The following is a 19669-nucleotide window of genomic DNA, read 5'->3' as shown; positions in this document are numbered from 1 at the left end:
AAGTCTCTGGCAGTATGGGCTTCATTCACATTAGGATGCAACTTATTTGTAAAAACTGAAGTATTTTCAAAATACCACGACAGAAATACCTCATCTTTACGAAATGGTGTAGTGGTAAATCCACAAGTTTTGGAGGAAAAACAAACCAACTTCATTATGTTTAGAAAGAAACTGAAACTAAAAATAATGTCTCTATCACAAATTCAGTGCAATATGCTCATCTCCTCCAAATATAATCATCTGTGGCTTTCATTTTTAACAACTTTGACCTGTATGTCATAGGATTAATCAAACATTAACATTGCTGCTCCAAGTTAAGGGAAATAAGCCTTCTGTTCTTGTGTAATAGTAGAGGGAGGTGGTGTTTAAAGAAATATCTTGTCAGCAATGGAGAAGCCATAGAGTCACTGCTCCTCTAAGCCAGCTCACAGTACAACCTCTCCCAGCCCTGAACTACTGTTCAAAGCACTGCTAATCACCTTGCACCAGGAAAAAAATCCACTCTCCTTGTAATACCCGCCCGCAGCGCTAAAAGAACCCCACCTCGTATTGCCAGCGTAGTCATGGCCACTCTAAGGCTGCGGTGGGTACGACTGGCTTCTGAATTTTGCACTGAATATTACATCTCACCCGTGCCTAAGTTCCCCACACAAACAGCCGCTCTGGTGCTCAATACAGCTGTTGCCACAGGGCGCTCATCACAGGGCATACGAGGCTGCAGGGCGCAATATGGGCACGTGGTGCAGCTGCTTCTGCAACGTACAAATGGCCACCCTGAAATTCAGCCCATTTGCCATGGGTTCAAGTAACTCACCACAACTGGGGCTGTTCTGAGCTGGGAACTTGGAGCAGTTTCCCAGTAGCTTGTTGAACACACACGAGTGCTCTCACATCATTTGTTTCTAAATTGGTGGGCAGAGAGAAGACTGTAAGTTTGGGCCAGCATGTGATCAGGCTACCCAGATACCTCCCTACGTGTTAACGCCCAACTTACATGGGCATTTGGAGGTGAGTGAGAGGATGCAAGTTAGTTGTACATGAGGAACAGGGTGCTGGCAGATGGAAATACAGGTTTGTATGCTATGGTGAGCGGCTGCTCAGGCTCTGGGAGAAATTCACCTACCACACAGCAGTTCTGAATGGTGCTGTGGCAAAGAGACCTTTTTGCACGGCCATTTTTCACCTACCCTCTAAGGGAGCTATTCCGTACCAGAGCAATCACTGCTCCTGTTCTGTGGCCTCCAGTTGCACTGCTTTACCCTTAGCTGCTCCCAAAAACCACGAGTGAGTTGGATCCGGCCCGGACCAGGGAGTGCTGCTTTCAGTGTCCTGCATGCCGCTGGCCCAGCAGCCCTCTTCAGCCAGCTGTGCCATGCTTGGTTTGACCCTGAATGCAAGAGCCTGTCCTTACATCGCTGCCAGAGACTGAAGCACCAGGGAGTGGATTTTTTCTCTGGGCTGATGAGGCCAAAATTTGCATCGCTTCAGGAAATGGAACAAGGCCTAAATCTTCTCCCAAATGTTAGTATAATGATGGATGAAATTGTTTTCCTTCATTTTCTTTGACAAAACTAAGCCAGAGGTACATGTTTCAACAGATGCTGCCCTGTGTAGGCTGAAACACGTTGGTGGAGCATAACTACATATATTTAAACCCAGACATGTATAGGGAATCTTTACACAGGCTTCACACATCCAAAATAAACACCACACGTTCCCAAGTTGCACACTGGGAACTTTGCAGCAGGCGGTGCTGGGGGATCTCCCACACTTGGCCAGCTGACATGCTGGCATGTACATCCCTGCCAAAGGACATTCCTGTGCTCTGAGCTACTGGGGAGAAAACTGGGCTTTCTAAACACTTAAAAAGTATTGTCTAACAGTTGCACTGGGGAGTAATGTGAAAGCCCATTTCCCCAAGACTATAACTATAGGTAAAGTAAAGCCATGGTGTTCGGAAGCACAGGCGTTCCAAAAGTGGGACAGGATTTTTAAGTAAGCTAGATTGGAAAAGAGGTGCAGTCATATTAGCTGAGTGTCAAGTTCTCTTGAAAAGCAAGGTTCTTTTTTCCCAGGTGGATATTTGCACAAAAACCATGAAGTCCAGAAGACCATTTTCCTCCATTGTTGGCAGGTACAACTCCACAAAATTTCACAGTATTGCATTTGTTTAAGATACGTTTGTCTACAGCCACAAGTTTGAGAAAGATACCATTGTTAAAGTGGACTAAACAAATTACAGAGTAATTTTGGGTGGAAGGGATGACAGAGTATCATCAGCTCTCTGCTTCAAGCAGATCACAAAGAAGAAAACTAGACAACAGTGTTTCACCAGGCACTTAATATGAAGTATGAGGGACAAACAGAACTCTCTCCTCAGGGTGGACAGGCTAGCTGAAATATTCCCCAGTCAGACACAGTGACTGTTCCTCCCACACCGTACACTGCACTGAGGTGGTCTCTGATGGAGCCAGCACATCTCCCAGCTCCCTCTAAATTGCACACTTCCCTTGTTTGGCCCTGGATTCCCAGAGAAGGGCGCTGATTTATACCCATTCTTTATCTCTTTCTTTTGAAAGGGTTTATGCTATTTGACAAAATCAGCTGACATGAGGAGAGAACCAGAATATGCTCCTTCCCTTTCTCTGCTGGCTGTATGCTGGGCAGCCTCCTTCCAAACTGAATACTGGTAAGAGCATATAAATATGATATAAACACATAACACCCTCTTAAGCTGGCTGGGAGCTGTACAGCCACGTATGGGAAAACCCCATTCACATCTGCACGCTAAGACTGAGCAGATAAGCAACAAACTTTGCGACCCTGTCAAAATCCATTGCAATTCATTAGCATGCAGGTGCGAGCTTCTTTTGGGGAATACTTAGGAAACAAAGACAAGCCCCCTGATGCAGGGAACAGCTGATTGGTTTGCTTGTAGAAGTGAGCGTGCCGTGGTCCCGGCCCTGCTATGCTTTCAGAATGAACGGGCGTGCTTCTGGGAAAGGCCCAAGTTCCAGACGAGTCACACTGCTGGTTCCTAATGGTAGTGTAACAAGAATAAATAATAACTGTTTACACTGCTCCTTCCCCGGCAGCTCCACAGCTGTGGCTGCAAACATCTCATCTGTCACACAGCAGCTCTGCACAGGGCAGCGTTCCCCACAGCATGCTCTGCAGGCACTGTGCTGTGCAGGAGGGCTGGGAGCTGAGGGCTGCAGGCTGCGCCCCGCCACTGCTCCTTCCACCTGCTGCTCCCCAAGCCCACGCAGCAGTGCTGGCCTCTACAGACCTACTGTTTCTCAGCAATGGCTGCAAGCGAGGAGAGCTGAAGCAGAGAGATTAAATTGTCAATAGATGCACACTGTGGTGGTGCCATTGGATTTTAATAACACACCGCGTGAGCTTCTCCAGTCTGGCTCACTGCCTTGCCATCACTGCACTTTCGTTCTTCCTTTAGCTCAAGAACTCTTCGGTTACCGCATCAGCCTGATGACCCAGCCTGTCCCACGGCCCTGCTGCCAGCCCGCACTTGCTCTGCTCCATCCCTTGGGCCTTTGCTTGCACCTCAGCTGCCAGGGAAGAGCCCCCACCACCCACTGGGAGGATCTGTGTAGCTTTCGTCCCCCTTCCACCAAATACAAGCTGAACGTAACAGCAGATTTCTATTTAGAACAGCATGAAGCAGAAACAAAAGAAGAAAAATGTTTGGTGAGGTATTTCTGTGCTTCTCTCTGGCTGCTGCAGCCTGTCAGAGATTCAAGCCTTGATTTAGAGCGACCGCAGGGTGCTGATTATTGATCTGCAGCCACCTCACCCCACTCATTGCCACTGAGTGATCCAACCTACAGCAGTGATTCCCACACCCACAAGCATTTTCATGCAGGAACCAAGCCCTATGAGACACTGCCATTTTGAAACCACCTCTGTACAGCCCGTGTTCACCACCGGCATCCTGTCCAGCTCCTCTGACTCCCTGCAGCCATCATTGCTGGCAACCCTTTTGACTTAAGAGTCTGAAATATATCAATCTGGGACCTCCAGAATGGAAGTCAGATAACCTTCTTTCTCCAGGAGTCACAAGACTCTTGTAGCTCTTGGGAAAACCCAGGTGTTGGCTCTTCTATTGGTTTGATTAAAGAAAAGAGAAATGATGGTAGGAGGAGAACGAGCAGATGGGGAATGTTTCAGTCTCTCCCGGGTACTTGCTAGTGTTCTCTGGCAGCCTTTCTCAAGGCTTTTCAGAGCAAGACCCTGGTGCCTCAGAAACCTGGGGAATCAAGGTCACCAAGAGTGAAGGTTAGATAAAGGATTGTGAAAAAAAGAGCACAGTTAATTTTCAGTGGAAAGGCTGAATAATGCAGCAGCCTGAGAAGAGTGGAAGAGCTTCGCTTTAACACATCAGCCTGCAAATTCCAGCATTCCCTTGAGACTCCATGGGTCTCAACTCTCCTGTTTTCCAGGATCTGTTGCAGATTGTTTTTTCCCTCTGCACAGTACAAAATCTGAGCTTTGCTCAACTGAGCTGACCAGAGAACCTTTCATTCTTTGTCTCTTTCAAACACTCGACACTGCCAAAACTGGAAGCATGTATTTGCCAGAGGCAAACTGTTTGCAGCATTCAGCCATCAAGACTTCAGTCTCTGTGGCTTCAACAAGCTTCAGCGAGAGCTATCTGCCCATCAGCCCAAAATGTTTCTATCTGTTCTGACAAAAACAGTCATGTAATGAAAAAATGAAACTGGCAATTTTCCATATAAAACAAGAAAATGTCACAATTTTTTTCCCCCCCTGCCTGAATACACAATTTGAAAGGTTTGTGCTCTAGATTGCTTGCTTCTTCGCAATCTATATAGATTCCAATGACCTGCTAATTTTTGAGGACAGACTGTGGAAAAAAAGGTGAGAATTCTAGTGTTTGAAAGCTGCAAAGTGTATCTGATATAACATTACCTCTTAAATGGCAGCAGTTACTTGCAGCGCTTCTTGAACTATCAGACATGATGTTTTTAGTAGCAGGCTGGCTTGCAGATGAGCAACAAAACCCAAATGCTTGTGGGCAAAGATCCCATTTAACGACAGCAGAACCTGCCCCTGCATTAAGTGCATTTAGCTCATCTGCAGATTCTCATTTGTGCAAGCTAGCTGCCATTTGATAACAGAAGCTCGCATTACATATCTGAATCCAAAAAGAAATGCCTCCTGCTGAGGCACAGAGAGTAGCTGAAGCAGTCCACGACTACCAGGAACAAGAAGTGTGCTTTCACATCCCAGGCTACAAGGAGAACTCAAGGGGGCTCAAGCAATTAAAACTACCAGTCACTTTCCCCATGCTAAGATTAAACATAAGCTAAAATCTCATTTTTCCTACTGCTTTAGGCTGGTTGACCCTTCTGATTTCAAGTGATTTGAGCATGGATGGACTTAAAGCTGTCATTTCACATTGGCAAGGAAGAGATCAGAATGCGATTTCAAGCTGCCAAAGAAGTGTTTCACTTAGCTTAAAAGTACTAATATCCCAGCTCCTCAGTTAAGGAGTGTGAGATAAAGGTCTTTCTTTGGGTCTGCCTGGAATTTGCAGGCTGGAAATGTGGCAGATCCATTCCCATTCGAGCTGTGGTAGTGGAGAAAGGATTATGAACAGGGAAAATAAACAGGGCTGGATTTCCTTCTATTCATCATAGTCGTGGAAATAGGCAATTGGAGGGGAGGATGTAGGAAGAGGAACCGGGGAGGCAAGCTGTCATTTTAACCATGAAAGCACACTGGGTATTGGTTAGCTTGTACGAATTAGCTGGATTATTTTTACCTGGATCTGGAGTTTCTCCAGATGTATAATTTACAGTGGCAATTTACAGTGGCAACATGAAATTTGCCATCTTTAAAACAGTTTTATTAACACAGCCTGCTTAGCCTATACACACACTGCTACATGTGTGCAGCTGCATCTCCCATCAGCACAGCCAACACGGGGCCCCTTGGCAGAAGCTTGCTGTGACCCTTTCCCTGTGAGCATCACCATTCATTGCGATTCCTCATTTTATTCAATAAATCAGCGCACGTCCTTGAAGGAACCCCATACTGTGCTGAAAGAGCAAGAAAGAAACTGCTACTACTTAACGCATGTGAACTTTTAAATGACTGCTGATCTGCTGCTTTCCTTCCTCTTTTGCCTCCTTCCCCACTTCACCAACCACACAGCATAAGAAGCAATCTTGGCTGCAAATACCCAGAACTGCATGATTTGGCTCATAAGCACAAACATCCAAAACATCATGACTATACAAAACCAGAAGGATGCGACCTTACAATAAGCATAAACCGCAGAAACTAACAGGAAATTCAACCTGGATTACCGAGAGCATTACGTATTACATTTTTTATAAATCTTAAAAAAAAATTAAAGGGAAGGAAATGCTACAAATACGATTTTCTCATAATGATTTTTGTGAATGCAGTTAAGCTCATAATGACAGAAATGTAGCTAATCCACATCCTGCTGTAAGTTGGAACATCTTCTGGGCCGCACAGCAGCAAGTTTGTGATCAGGGCTTTTCTGATTACCCTTGTCTAAAATTCCAGGTATCGTCCTTAATATCAAAGTGAAGATATTGATGGAGGATCAGCTCTGAGGCAAAAAAAAAGTACACAGCCAAGAATATCCCTGTTCCTTCATTCCATGCAAGCCAGCTGCACAGAAAAGACCAAGCAACCTTTATTGTAAAGAAAAGAACTTAAACAAAAGAAGGAAAGAAAAAAGAACCAGACGTTAGCTTTGCTACTTGTCAGGTCAGACAGAACCAACCTCATTTCAGAGGCACCAACAGAGATCTGCCCTATCAAAATAAATTCAGCATCTCTCTACCTTGTCTTTCCTTAACAATTCATCCGCTTTCAGTATTAATGGCATCGTTAGGAATGGAAATTTTTCCAAGGGAAAAATTGCTATTGACAAATGAATCTGGAGGAACAGGACTACTGCTTGCTCCTGTGTTGTGCTGCTAGCAGGCGATCTCGGTGCAGATGCCTCTTAATTAGTCATCTGAAGACCTGCAGCAACTGCGCCATGCATACTGCCTGGCTGCTGCTTCCACATGCCGTGTAATGACAAGCACTATTAACGAGACAGCTGAAGACAGAAGCTCTCTACCTTTCAGGTTTTAAGATGTAGTACAAGAGTGTTTCTTTCATATCTGGCTGTAAATCAAGATCAATCTTAGACTTAGCGTCTCTCCACAAGTATTACCTCATCTTACCTTCATTTTAATACCAGCAGTATTGTTTTATATCTTTTTTTATAGTCCATTAATTTCAAAGTCCTATGGAACACTTTGCAGTAATTTTGTAGACTACATTAATCTCACTGCAACAGCTATATTCAAGAATTCAAACCCTCTCTACTGAGCCAAAAGAGACAGTTTTGTTACTTGGGTCTCCTGGGATTTGAAAGTTACTTTTTTTTCTTCTTTTCCAGCCTGTTACGCTGTCACAGTTATGCAATGACTGTAAGATAACAGGAGTTTTGTATAGGAAACAGATTGTATACGTTCATAAATCAGCATCTAGGTTTACCATTTACCAGATAGCCAGATTAGCCGGGGACGAAACATTTAAAAGAACTTTGAAGTTCTTTCCACCTGTCATCAGAAACAGGAGCACAGCTCTAAGAAAACACGGGCAGCATAAGGAAACGTTCATAGTGGCTCCTCGTCTACCCCTCAGCCTACCCCTTTGCTCCTCCTCGATGTTCCTCTGCACTCCAATAAATGGAACCACCAGCAGGGCATTAATGCAGGCCTGTCAAAACAGGCCTCAAAAGTAAAGAAAAAAGTAAAAGTTAAAGTAAGAATGACCACGAATCAAGCAAATGTCCCATGGAACCTGGGTGCAGAAAGACCGATAAGGCCAGAATCAGGAGTGATTTGTAAAGCAGAAGATTCTGGTTGTGAACATCTGTCTCTCAGTACTTCCTTTGAAAACCTCCATCCTTCTCTGCACAGCAGCTCCACCTTCCTCAGCATGCACTATCTGGGATAGGAAGGCAGTTCTTTGGAAGATGCTATTTGTAGGCTTCTGCCCTGGAGCAGTGTGAAGGCTCTGCCCTGGGGCTCTGGGTCCTCCAGCACACACTCCTCAAATGGTATCTGACCCACGGACCCTTAAAGGGCTTCTGCAAACCAGTGTTCCTAAAGAAATGAAACTAAAGGCAGATCATCACCCCATCCCTGAAGCCATCAAGCTGTTGAAAAACAGGCCTCGGTGAAATAAATATTTTAGGACATTGACTTCAGCAGGGATGGGATTGCATTCTTCACTCTTTCATTAACTAAAGGGGTAAATTAAAAATACACAGGATTTGGAAGAATTGCTTCCAGCAAAACATGCAGTGCTTCAGTCATTCAGATTTTAACCACAGAACCCCTTAACTTGTTACAGATACCAGTTCCCCTCTGTCCTAGATGTAATGTTAATCACACATTCATCACTGCAAATTGACAACATAAATGCTGACTTGTGCAAACAATGTTAGAGAAAATGGTGTTCTTGCTGCAGAAGTGAATTACAGCCTTTTAAGCTCCCTGTGCTTCTCAGTTTTATGTAAACTCTAATTTCCAAGCCTTTGTCCTGCCTTTAAAGGTCACACAGTTGAAAGCTATGAAGCATAGCGTGCGTTCCCACTGATATTAAAACAATGTTTACTTTATCATGCATATAAATTGCAAAGAAGAAACAGTTTGCAGCCTGCTGTTAGTAAGAGATGATTTATCGGACAACATGGTTCCGTCCACATGTGGAATGTAAAAATCCGATCTTAACCAAGCAAAGAGTATTTTTTTCTTTTGAACTGAAGTCACACGTTGTGCCGCAATCACGCTGCTTCTGATGACTTCCTATTCAACTGATTAAACTCTTAGTCTTGCCAATGCTTAACTTCAGGAATATAAGCAGTCTTTTTAGATTCAAGCATCTGACTGCACATTTGCAAGATCAGGATTTCATTTGCATATTCAAATCGCAAAACTGCATCTTCCCTTTGTCTGTGTAAGGCCAACTATAGCACTCCACATGCTAAACAACCACCGTAGAGTTGGACAGTATTTTTAGCATCTCTGTGGTGCACTTCTATCTTTAGCTGCTGTGTTCAAAAACAATCCCACAGGACACTGCATAGCTAGCATAGCTCAGGCTTCTCATCACGTTCAATTTTCTCCTGAAACGTGGTGAGAGCGGCCTATACAACAGGCCAGTCCGGGACCAGCCAAATTTTCTTCGGATGTAGTGTCTTGAGCAGGGCAGAGCCATATCAAAGGATTGAAACGTGCAAACATGAGAGCATTCTGCTCCGCAGAGGGGATGGAGGCTGCCATGACTTCCTCAGGGGGATAATAAAGCTCTATACTCTGACTGCGCTCAGCATGGATAAATCAAGGAGGACAGTGAAGGATTTCTCCATGTTGTTTCCTAGCAGGATGTGCCCGTGGGTTCATGGCAAACTTCTGGTCAAAGTTTAACTCTGCAAGAGAAGTTAATAATTGAACTTGCCAAATCACCGTGATTTCTACATCCAACTGTGTCTTGTTTTCAGAGGCATCTTAAACCAGTGAGCCATTTTATTAGACTCATGCTCACAAAACAAAAACATGTGTTAGCTCTTGAGTGCCAAGTATCATCCTGGAGGGTTACCAATCCCTGTTACAGATTTCGTAGCCAGCCTGAAGTTATCTGTCATAACAGAAGAGGTAGTTTTGAACACACAGAATGAAGCACGCTGCTCCATTCTGGAATGCTTCACGTGGTTGCAGTCTCATTGTAAAACTCTATGAAGATGTACTGCAGAGAAGAAAAAAGAGCTTGAAACTTACTGACTGTAGTCTGACTGTCTTGTGTGAGCTTCCAGGAGGGCCTGGGTTTGCCCCAGGCTTGTTCCTTCATTCTGTAGGGGTATTTTTGGTAATGGCTACAGCATCACCAGTTCCAGCATGCAACCATAGCAGCTGGGTCAAGTCTGAGTGGAGGAAATGTTCTAGAGTCATACTGGATGAGAGAAAGTCTCTCACAGGAAGAGCTGTGTTCATCAGCTGACTGATTTTTGAAACTTCAGATCTGAAATGCTTTCCACACAGAGCTGGAGCTGCATACAGAGACAACAGCCCTCAGCATCTTGATTTGCAGAGGAAGTACTTACAGAATCCCACATATCCTGCTAATGGTGAAGGGAAGGGAACTACACAAAGAAGCTATTTTTTTTTCATTAAGTGACTTAGCTGGGTTTTGCAGATGAGCCTAGGAGAACTAGGCATTCTGTTCCAATTTAATTGCAAGGAGACATGATGACTTGAATAACCTTAGAAAACCTTAGACCTTGTGACTGTTTCACAAATGGCCTCCCCACCTCCCCACCCAAACTTACCTTCTTTCCCATCACTACAGGCTATCAAACACTGTTAGTAAAATGCTTTGTGTGACAGGGGGGCTGTCCAAATAGGTGGTCTCCATTAGATTCCTATACCTTATCACAGGTACAGCCGTGAGAACGGGAGGTGTGTAAACCCTGGGCTCTCCAGCAGCACCAGAGCAAAGCTGAAATGCACAGGTGGCAGCAGACAGGCAGCAGCTCTTACTATGCATTAGGTCCACAACACACAACTGTGCTTTTTTTTTCTTTTTCATTTTTCCCCCCAGTTATTTTTTTCCTTGTAAGCACAATACATGTTCTATCAGGAATACCACAGCTATTATTTTTGAAGTGTTCACGTTAAGTAACACTAGTGTCAAGTCAAAGAGAAAAGCTAAGAAATGCAGGCAGTTTGGTTTTTCTGAGCCCTTTTTACAGGACTTCATTTTTGAATGAGTGGAGGCTTCCTCTAATCCCCAGAATGTGAGGCTGACATCCCAGGTTACGGCCCTTAAGGTGATGGTCCTAAGGGCTCCTCAACACAACAGTAGGTTGCAAGATCTACAGGAAACCTCACTGCATTCTTCTGAATATCAACAGCAAAATATCATTCCATTTCCTAACAGAGACATAGAGCTGAGCAAACACATTCTTGAAAGGTCAGAACATCTGAACTGCATATACCTGGTTTGGGATGAAAAAACTGCTGTTGTCTTTCAGTTATGACATTTCAGTTTGCCCACAAGAATTACACTACTTCCCCTACAAGTTTTCAAGCCCAAGAATATACTTCTCCTACAATGCTGGAGAGCGATGAAGGTAAAATGCTGGTACCTTTTCCCACACTAATTTATCCCAGCTGTCATCAAATCCACCAATTTGTGAAGAATTTACATCTACTTCTCCCAGAAGGGCTCAAGCCACCTGCAGACGTGCGCGTGGAGATGCCCCTGGAGTCTCCTTGGGAAGGGGCAGGGAGAACCTGACCTGCAGGGGAAGCAGCCGTGGCAAGCTGCATACAGGTATTCACAGCAAGCTCTGCAAACCTGAAGGAAAGGTAAAATCTTCCCAAATACTGAGCTGAAGTGCTGGTAACACTTTGTTCTCGATGAAAGAATGGAAGAAACTTCCTCTTTCAGTTACAGTTACATGGTCTGGTGGGGATAAAACTGCAACGATCAGGAAACAACTGTCATGTTGGATGGCTGTGCTGAGCACTGCTGGGGAGACGCAAGGGCCTTGCAAACTGAGAACAAATGCTTAGGTTTGCCGGGATTGCTCTGATCTGTCACAAAAGCCACAGTAAGCAGCGTCCAGCTTCAAGTTTAAAAGCCTTACGGGAACCGCAGGAGCCTCACCCCAGTTGAGAGGCCGGTGTCCCTTCGTGTCCAGAGAGCTGCCTGAGATCAGGCCGTCACTTCTGGCTGTGCTCCCAGCTGACGGCTCGGCCGTCCCAAAGCCAGGGCTGCACTGAGCTACCTGTCGGATCTTGGTGTGGGTGAGCACCGTGCTGGCATTTCCCCATAGGTGGCACAGCTGGACCTCCATGGGACGCTGCACACCTTGGGCCTGGAGGCTTTCCAGCAAAGTCTGGCTGGGCTGCACCGGGTGCAGGCCTCCTCAGCTCAGTCATGCTGGTGAATGTGGATGTCTTAGGCATGGGAAAGTGACACCAAGAGATGACAGCTCGCAGGCAGAAGCTGTTGAGCTCCAGCTGAGAGGCACTGCTTGACTGCAAAGGTAATGTAGATTCAAGCAGACCAGCCACTAGCTGCAGGTAACTCCATTTTATGGTGATGCAGAGGCTGTCAGATACTGCTTTGTAGCAGGGAATGCAGATCAGGGGAAACCTCTTCAAATGGACTGACTTGCAAGTACCTGCCATGGCCGTAACCTCCCGCCTCCATCCCAATCACTATGCAAAGCTCCTGCCAGATTAGTTTGGGCCCTTGACAATATTTCCAGCATGCATCATTAAGCATTGTTATGCATTTCGTAGGTCTCCCGTTCCTCAGTTCCTAATGGACAGCCAGCTTCCCTTCTTGGTTGCAACAAAGGAAGCCTAGCCCAGCTTTTTAGCATTCACTCCTCGTGCTCACCAGCACTGCTACCCCCAGCTCACAGCACAGCCCTGCACACCCCATCCAGCTCATGTGGCTGCTTTGGGGACAGGGCTCCAGTTCTTCAAAACGAGCCAATTTCCTACTGAGGTTGCCTGTTGGAACTGCAGAAAAACGGTACGTGCTTCCCTTGCTTCACTCACAAGGTCTGCCAGGCGTGATATAGGAAATGGGCAGGAAACGTTACATTTCACAGCAGCTCTTCCCCTTCACTTCATGCCACATCTGAGCTTGCACACCAATTCCTGACCTTGCACTTGTACAGCCTTTCTTACACAAACACTGGAGGCTGATACGGGGCTAAGTACAAATAAAAAGCCAAATCTATCACCTAATTTATTATTATTTTTTATGAAGGCGGCTGGCACCCTGTTTCACGCTTAACTGTACTTGCATCTGAAAGAAAATGCACGTTTTCAACTGCTGATTTTCTAAGATCCACAGAAAATTAAAAACCTCAAGCTATCTTGTACTCTCAGACCTGATATTCCTGGAGCTCTGTGCAGACATGAGAGGCGATGATGCACAAAAAAGGTGTACTATGGGTAAACTTGCCAGCCAGGTTTCAGCTTTTCTATTTCTCTTTCATAGTCATCTTAGTTTTGCTTCCACTAAAAAGCCAAAGGCAGAAAAAAGAACAAACTCCTTCACCTTGCTTCTTTGCACAGTCACTGGGACAGCAGATGGAAAGTAGCACTTTTCCAGCATTTTATATTTACTTCATCCAAGCACAGAAGACAGCATAATGAGTAAGGAGGCGCAGTCCGATACAACATGCATTTCTCTGATAAATCTGTTTTCCTCTTGGACATCTTAAACTGAAGTACAGTTTTCCTGTTTCGCTTCCCCATTAATTACATAAGAACAAGGGAAGATAAATGCCAAATAACTTTAAAGGAAAAATGCACCACAATTTATCAGTCCTCCGACGAAAGCAATCTCTTTCTCCCTAGATCTTCCTCTTTACAGTAACTGCTTTACCTTCTCGTGCTTTCTATTTACTGCCAAGAAGACACCCCTTATTGCACCCGCAGTGAATTTATAGGTCATAAACAATCATCCAGTGTCTTCACCATGCCACTGCTGCTGCTGATTTCTGCAGAATTCAGACTGCTCTAGCTCTGGTCACAACACTGAACCCACTCCAATGAGCTTAACTGGGCACCAATGCAATGCATGGCAGAAACAAGGTTATGTGGGGCTGCGCTTCTGCATTTACAGAAGTTTCCTTTCCCAGCAGCACGCTGCATGTTCCTCTACACGGTGTTTCCTTATTTCTGCAAGACAAATCTGTTCTCTAATAAGACAGACACAAAGTCAGAAGTGTCAATACGAGCAACTCCCTGAAAATAAACTTTGCTCGTTTGTGATACAACATTTCCAATGTGGGACCTGAAACTGAACTGCAGGGCAAGAGCTTAACTTTTGAAATCAAGAGCTTCCAACTTGTGTTTCTAAAACCTCTGCAAGCACTGGGACTGAGCAGGAGGGAGGGAAAGAGCTAATTTCTCTGTTTGCTTGCTCATAGTGTGTGCTCAACAGTAAGGGCGATCCAAGAATAAGGAAGAATTTTTGGTGCCTCTTAAAAATGTGTTTACATTTTTCTCCACATGAGAAAATGACAGCAGCCCTCAGCAGCAGTAATATGGTCCTGGCTTCTGAAGCACACCCCTGCCAAATAACCAAATACTTTTAATAGAAGCCCAGTCCATTAACGAGCTGAACCATCAAACAGTCACATGAGAACTGCAAACAATCCCAGGAAGAGCTGCTGTCTTTCCATGCTTTACAAAAAGCTATTTACAGTAAGACAAATAAGGCAAGCTCTCATGCTTCTTTGCCTGTCTCTCCAAAACATCTGCACACAACTTTGGTTCCTGATGCAGGTGTAAAGAAGCAAAACTTGCTGCTCCATGCACACATACTCTAGGACCCATTTAGCTACTTCATGATGCCAGCTGCAGATCTCAGGCATCATGACACGGACTCTCCACAGCCCCTTGTATCAAACACATTTCTCTTTGGGTATCTCAGTGCATATCAGTGATGTTTTTAAAATAAAAGCAGGATTTGGCTTTTCTCTCTCTGAAATCCATTTCTGCTGCTGTCTTTGCACTATTCTCCATCCAGAATGACCTCTGTTCTGTTTCATACGTGAGCTTAGACTGCAGAAACATCTGTAAACTTCTCTGATTTCAGCAGGTGTTTCTCTGCCTGTCTATTCAGTTAGCTCTTCTGAGAACAAAGTGATTGCTGCGTTTTTTGTAATGATACTACGGCTTATTCTCACCCTCTTCATACCTACGTATAGAGAGAGAATGTTGTTTCCGCATTCGTGGTATCTGACCTGTTTCAGAACCTACATGCAACACAAATAACTGCACTAGAAACAAGAGACTCTGTGTCTAACACAAACATTTGTAATTCCAAAGCTTGAAGCATTAAGATAAACCTAGCATCAACTGCACTGCAGGCTGCGTTGGGAGATTCAGAGGGGGCCCTACAGGTGCCATTTACATTTAATGTGCTTGCCATTAGCTCAAAGCTTTAGATGAAACAAAAAGCCTCATGAGGCAGGTGGAAGAAACTGAAGGTAAAGTCTGCAGCAATCCTAACGTGGTGCTGGAAAAGCCACACTCACCTGACAGGCAACATGAAGGTGCCTGCGATGAAGGATCAGCCCCGTCCCAACCACCACCACTGCCAGTACGTTCATCAAAGAATTCCCAACGCCAAATCAGCACATCATGCTTTCTCAAATTTTTTGCCTTTCGTTTGTAGGACAGCTGCTTTGCTGCCAAAGCAATGGCTGTAGAAAAGGGCTGCTCTGATTTATAACAGAGGTGTTTAAAATCAGGCAATCTAATTATTGCCGTGATAGCCCACGATGGCTGCAGTCAGCAAAATTTTAAAAATGCAAAATATTGACGAGATCAGACAAATACATAATGAGGAAGTTATTAAAATGTAAATTGCCTGCCTTCTGGTGCTGCCATGATGCACAGCACAGGACAGGACCTCAGAGCCCGCAGTGAGCTGCAGCTGCCCCAGAGCGGTGTGGACAGCAAGATGGGGCTGGCATAGGGCAGGGCTGAGCTCTCTCGCACAGCCAGACGGACCCCCCTGCTCCCGGGGGTCCTGCACTGGAACCCAGACCTGCATGGGATTTCAGAAGGGAGCTGCTTGGGGCCAGGTGTATTTTGGGGGAACAGCCAGAAGCAGAAATGTTTGACAAGTCAGTGAAACTTGACAGAAGGAGTCACAAAATACACCTCTGTGAAGTTTAGTCAAAAGAAGCACAAAGAAAGGATGAGAAGAAAATCCTCACTATCCAAGCTGCTCCAGGATGCTCAGACCAGGCCTCAAGAAAGGTAAGCCTGGTCTGGTTAGAGAAGTCCTAACTGAAAGTGGAGGAGGATATCGGTACAAGCCTTTCAATTCCTTCCGTTCTCATCTATCTCCCCAAATTTTTCTTGTCATTTAAACAGGCTTATAATCCTGTGTCTAGCACATGCTTATTATTTCACTTTGCAGACACATTCTTTCAAGTCTGAGGGCTATGTATGTGTCTGGAAGTCTATAATAGAACAAGTAAAATAATACTATTTCCAGCTGTGGGCTGGAAGATCTGAGCCTCCTCTAGGAGAAAACATTGGTGGATATCATAATTTTATGCAATGCTCTTCAATCACATTGTAACTGCTGCAACAGCCTCTAAAAACTATATAGATATAGATGGTGACACCCAATTAGCAGGCAGACACTAAGGGGGAGGTTAAATGCTGATTTTACATTGGCATTTAGCCTGAGAACTTCACTGTGCCATCTTCTATTCTACTCTGTAGCAATCCCACCTTGTGCTGCTCTGCCATCCACTTTCATTCAGCACTGTATGAATCGCAGTAACTCTACAAACAGACAGGGTCACAACTGCATGTGCTACATACCTGCCCCAAACCAGAGAAAAAACAGACGTTTCCCGCTGAAAAAAAGTTGCAGTAACTCTCAAGGTAAGCTTTATGGACATTTGGCAGGGCAATCTGACACAGGGTGTTAACGTGATGGTTTGGGGCTTTTCTAGCTGTGTTAGCAGGAGCTGCTGCAGGTCCTGTCTGGGTATCATGAAGGAGCCCAAGGCTGTGAGGGGTCGCATGGCACCAAGCAGTCCTGCCAGGAACAGACTGGGGATGAATTGCAGGTGTACAGTGCTGAACACCTCTGCTGACAGGTGGACAGGGCTGCTTGCTGCTCTGGAAATGCATCTAGAGCATTGGGAACGGGTACTGCTCCCACTGAATTCCTGCTGCCTGGTCAGGACCCCCAGTGCTGCTGCAGAGGTAAATGCTGCTATCCTGTTCTGGCAGGTGCTGAGCAGCATCAATACAAAGCCAGATCTTTAACTCACCTTCCAGATTAAGAAAATCTGAAATAGCTGGAGTTTAACACATGCAGATAACAACAAAGGTGCAGAAACAAAAATACTGCAGCATAATTGAAGCTACAGCCAAGACTGTGGGAAAGCTGTATTGAATCTGCAGAGAAATTAGATACCTTGTTAACTGCGGATAGATGCACAACTGCCCCAAATTTAAACTTCTTCATTTCCCCAGCTTGCAGCATTCGTTACAAATCACACAGCTGGATAAAAGCTGAAAAAGCATTTGGTGCTCAGCAAATTTGCTGCGGTGAGCCCAATAATAAACAAGGGAAGAAAGGTGGCAGCACTGATAATCTTTATATCAAAAACACATTTTCTGCAAAGCAACTCACTATTGTTCATACGCAAAGTACATCAAGCTCCTAGCAGGGAACAAACTGGCTTGTATGCTATAGATAGTCATTATAGTGCTTATTCCCTCTGATTGCGACTCAGACATTTCTTGCATCCCTTCTTTTTAAGAAGGCACACAACATGGCTGCGTTATGTTATGCTACTCCAGCCAGCAGTTTAAAGTGCAGCATTAGATATTTCTGCTGTGTAATATCGCACACAAAAATGATCAAGAAAATGAAGGAATGAAAGCAGGGCAAAGCATCACCTGTCTACCTAAGGATGGCTCGTGAAGGGCTCTGAGCATCACCTCCTGGTCCCAAATCAAATGGAGTAGAAGCAGCAGTACCCTGGCCCCTGCTTTATCTGTTCTGCATCTTCCTATCTTTCTCCCTAAAGGAATTTAAAAGTCCAGAAGCCTTCTTTGCAAGCCACGCTTTGTTCTTTTCTCCTTCTGTCTGGACCAACAATGGCTAGGTGGGGTTTACTGTTCTATGTGCTAGGTCTTCCTAAAGCTGAAAAGGTTAGGATAGATGTGAGCAACCTTGACCATGTGCAGGAAAATCTAGTCTGCTGCTTATCAGTCAGTTTGGCTTCACACCAAGAGTAACACACTGCTCTAAAGGGCCAATTCAGTGTGAAAAAGGAGCTGTTCTACTAGACTACACTCCGTTAATTCTGGCTGAACTGACATTCTCTTAGGACAACCACTCAGAATGAATTTTGACTACTGTACTAAGCATGGCAGGGAACAGAGCAGCAGGCTGCCTTCTCTCTGATGCCACCAATACACCAAGAGGCAGGAAAAAAAGTTATGGAATCTCCTGAAAATCTAACGTGGGACAAAATCTGTCTCAGCATCACCTCTCACTAAAATAATATGTGAGATTTGAAAAAAAAAATCCCCACCACCGAGGCAGGAAAAAATACACTGAAAAGTCAGAAATTCCAGACTCACTACACTTACTGTAATTGTCCTTTATGAGAAGAGCCCTCTAGTTATGTGAAATGACATTACCTCACAGCCCCAGGCTCCTGGTTCTCTGAACAGGAAGGAAGCACACACACATCTCTTTAAGAGCCGTTTCCTCTCTGCTCTATTAATTTCGGAGATTAAGCAAGCCACTCCTCTGTGGCATAATAGAGCGAGATAGAGCCATTGTGTTTGCTGAGGCTCCTGCTAACTGTTTTTCCTACCTTGGAGGTGGAGAGAAGGCGCAGCACTTCACACTCAGATGAACAGCCAGAAGACCTGCAGCGGTGCTACAACCCTCCCTTCTTTTTTAGCTGTTCTTTCAGCGCACACAAAACTGCAGCCCTGTTCTTTCCCCCTCCAGCCCCCCTCCACCCCCAACGAACATTTCGGTGTTTCACTGCCGCAGCTCAGAGTCAGAAAAAAGGCAGCCACATCAGATGAAGAATTCTCATTCCAAGGGTCCCAAATCAACAGGACTTCCTTGATTAGGATTTTTCCTCTGGACATACACACCTCACCTTCCTGCCCCTCCCCACAGCTTGGCAGCCTCCATGTGACTGTTAGGTACCGGAGCTGGAAGCGCAGGCCACAGAAAGCAGACCTCAGCGAGGTGCAGCAGTGCCTGGCGTTCGGAGCCGTGGCCGAGCACAGCGGTTATCAACCAGAAACAGCAGCGAGGGGATTGCTCCAGGGCTCAGAGGGGGATGGCACGTGCCCGCAGGTTGTGAGCACCAGGAGGAGCAGAGCTGCTGGCTTGCCCAGAAACGCTGGAGCCCCAACTGTGTTCCTACGGTATCCTCCCTTGCCGACCAGAGTTGGGAACACAAAACCCACCCAGAAAAAAAAAAAAACCAACACGACACAATCTGCCCATTCAGCAGCTTTCTTTTCATGAGCAGTTCCATCCTTCCAGCCTGCCCCCTGGCCCCTGCCTGCCTGGGCTGCAATTGAAAACTTCAAAAAGGAACGAAAAGGAGAAAGGAGTTCTGCAGACAACTGCTGATTCTCCACCAGCATTGTGCAGGCACCAGGAAACGTGGTCGTGGTGCTCTGGGCAATGTGCTGTGACTTGTAGGACTGTGCTCCCCAGGCTTTGCTTCACATTTTCAGACCATGCAATAACAAAAAAAGGAAAGAACTGCAACTCTTGAGCTTTCCAGGCTGGTGTCCTGGCTGCGCCATGACCAAGGCTGCCTGCTCCATACCTTCTAATTGCAGCTACGAGAACCAAGTTCCACACAGAGCTCTGTCACCTCTTGACAGCCCATTCCAGAGAGCTTCTGGGGGGCTACCACATGCAAAAGTAGTGTGTGATGGGTTTTTTTTGCTTGTTTGTTTCTTTTGGATGAGGCTTTTTACTATTAAATGGAGATATTCTGCAAATATATAAATGTAATTCACCAGGTTGT

The 19669-nt window shown here is 45.3% G+C and overlaps 1 protein-coding gene across 1 annotated transcript in view; it reads right to left on the bottom strand.

Annotated features, from left to right (window-relative positions):
* Positions 1 to 19669, bottom strand: part of MAMLD1 (mastermind like domain containing 1) — a 75477-nt gene that overhangs the window by 32626 nt on the left and 23182 nt on the right. The gene's annotated exons all lie outside the window — the stretch shown is intronic.

Source organism: Tympanuchus pallidicinctus, unplaced genomic scaffold (genome assembly GCF_026119805.1).
Source record: "Tympanuchus pallidicinctus isolate F22 unplaced genomic scaffold, pur_lepc_1.0 scaffold13, whole genome shotgun sequence".
Classification (NCBI taxonomy): Eukaryota; Metazoa; Chordata; class Aves; order Galliformes; family Phasianidae; genus Tympanuchus; species Tympanuchus pallidicinctus.
This window is presented reverse-complemented; position numbering and strand designations above follow the sequence as displayed.